The 2,712-nt window shown below is 42.4% G+C and overlaps 1 long non-coding RNA gene across 2 annotated transcripts in view; it reads left to right on the forward strand.

Moving 5' to 3' along the window:
- The window catches only part of LOC133613328 (uncharacterized), a 75,744-nt gene extending 73,517 nt beyond the window's left edge, over positions 1-2,227 (forward strand). Inside the window, exon 5 of one of the 2 annotated variants that reach the window (XR_012050788.1) lies at positions 2,178-2,227. This is a non-coding gene — a long non-coding RNA (uncharacterized lncRNA). Of the gene's footprint in view, positions 1,005-2,177 lie in introns of those variants that run through there. The other variant, XR_012050787.1, reaches the window with a different exon arrangement.
- Positions 2,228-2,712: the final 485 nt, after the last annotated feature.

A 2,712-nucleotide genomic window follows, 5' to 3' on the forward strand; every position in this document is an offset into this window, starting at 1 on the left:
GTCTACATCCGGTGTTTGTGCTCTGTGGATTATTTTGAGTCTTCCTATGTGTTTATATTGTGCAAGATGGCGGTTATCATCAATACCAGGTTGGCGGAACAATCACATTATTTATACGACCCATTTACATTGAGTGTGTAGACTTTGACTTTGTGGATTATTTCAAGTCATCCTATGCATTTATATCACGCAAGGTAGCGGTCATCATTAATGAATGGTGGGCGAAACAATCACATTATTCATATGAAACATTTACATTGAGTGTGCCGACATTGACATTGTGTATTATTTTGAGTCTTCCTACGTATTTATATTGTGCGTGGTGGCGGTTATCATTAATAACTAGTTGGCTAAAAAATCCCATTAACACGACACATTTACATTGAGTGTGTAGACTTTGATTTTGTGGATTATTTCGGGTCTTCCTATGTATCTATTATATGCTAAGTGGCAGTTATCACTAAGATTGGCGGAACAATCACATTATGTATACGACACATTTACATTGAGTGTGTAGACTTTGACTTTGTGGATTATTTCAAGTCGTCCTATGCATTTATATCATGCAAGGTAGCGGTCATCATTAATGAATGGTGGGCGAAACAATCACATTATTCATATGAAACATTTACATTGAGTGTGCCGACATTGACATTGTGTATTATTTTGAGTCTTCCTACGTATTTATACTATGCGAAGTGGCGGTTATCATTAATAACTGGTTGGCGAAAAAATCCCATTAACACGACACATTTACAATGAGTGTGTAGACTTTGATTTTGTGGATTATTTTGGGTCTTCCTATGTGTTTATATTATGCCAGGTGGCGGTTATCACAAACAACTGGTGGGCGGAACAATCACATTATTCATATGAAACATTTACATTGAGTGTGCTGACTGTGACTTTGTGTATTATTTTAAGTCTTCCTACGTATTTATATTGTGCAAGGTGGCAGTTATCATTAATAACTAGTTGGCAAAAAAAAAAAAAAAAAAAAAAAAAAAAAATCACATTTATGTGACACATTTACATTAGTGTGTAGACTTTGATTTTGTGGATTATTTCGGGTCTTACTATGCACTTATATTACGCAAGGTAGCGGTCATCATTAATAACTGGTGGGCGAAACAATCACATTATCCATACGACCCATTTACAATGAGTGTGTAGACTTTGACTTTGCGTATTATTTTGAGTCTTCCTATGTATTTATATTGTGCGAGGTGGCGGTTATCATTAATAACTGGTTGGCGGGGAAAAAACATTTATACGACACATTTACATTGAGTGTGTAGACTTTGATTTTGTGTATTATTTCGGGTCTTCCTATGTGTGTATATTATGCCAGGTGGCGGTTATCACAAACAACTGGTGGGCGGAACAATCACATTATTCATATGAAACATTTACATTGAGTGTGCCGACTGACTTTGTGTATTATTTTGAGTCTTCCTACGTATTTATATTGTGCAAGGTGGCGGTTTTCATTAATAACTAGTTGGCAAAAAAAAAAAAAAAAAAATCACATTTATGTGACACATTTACATTAGTGTGTAGACTTTGATTTTGTGGATTATTTCGGGTCTTCCTATGTATTTATATTATGCTAGGTGCCTTTGTATTTGTATTAATTTCTATAAAGTAAAGTAGTGGTTACCATCAATTAACATGTGGCAGGATCTACTTTGCCCGCTCATGAATAAGTGAGCGTGACTTTTTGGATTATTTTGAGTCTTCCCGTTTTATCACTCCTGCGCAAAGTGGTGGTTATTATCAACAACTGTCCTCAGGATCGATTGTAGTGATGATATAACTTGGATTATTTCCGTTGGACCAAGCGGTGGTTGTCACGGTCAACTGTCGGGAGTGCGCGTGAAGACATACGGAAGGATACGTTTCTTGAAAAAACGGAAGATTGGCGTGTTTGATGGCGGCGGTCAGCAGGCATGCGGCGTGCGGCTGGCGTCCCATTAGGAGCGGGGTCAACGCTCCCATTGTGAGGCGGCGGGCGGGAGGGGGCGTGTCCTCGGGGATAATGAGAAAGAATGACAGGAATCCGCGGCTGATAACGTGACGCTCCCGAGATGCTCGTCAGCGGATAATCTCCCACATCCTTCCCCTCGGCCCGCGCCTCGTATTAACGGCATGTCCCGTCCTCTTCCCTCCCCTCGCAGGCGGACTCGCCTCTTCGCCATCCTGATCCCGCCCGTCTGCGTGCGGCGGCCGTCACTTGCTCAGTAGGCAGTGTAGATCCTGTGTAACGTCAGCAGCTACATCTGGCTACTGGGTCTCTGGCGGCAAGGCCTACTTTCCTGGGTCTTCCTCCTGATGGCGTCAACCCCCCCCAGACAGGAAGTCCTCTGCCCCCCCCCCGAGGATCCCCTGGTCTGCTTCTTCCTGTGTGGATTTGCTCTGTCCTGAACCTGGCATACAATGTAGGTTCCTGTGTGCTACAATTCTACAGCTACATTGTCTGCTGGGTTTCTGGCTAGCAATATAATCCATCAGCCGGAATCAATGGCGATCAATAACGTCAGCGGGAAGGTAAGTTAAGACATCCGTGATGGAATGTTCCGCCAATAAAAAGATGCGACCGCACCTTGTGGCGTCTGTCTAGTCTGTCCGAGTGTGTGGCACTACTGGTCTGCAACCAGCGGAGGCGCTGTTGCGTCGACGAGCGCCGAAAAAAAGTTCATAACAATGTAAAAG

Source organism: Nerophis lumbriciformis, linkage group LG13 (genome assembly GCF_033978685.3).
Source record: "Nerophis lumbriciformis linkage group LG13, RoL_Nlum_v2.1, whole genome shotgun sequence".
In the NCBI taxonomy this organism is placed as follows: domain Eukaryota; kingdom Metazoa; phylum Chordata; class Actinopteri; order Syngnathiformes; family Syngnathidae; genus Nerophis; species Nerophis lumbriciformis.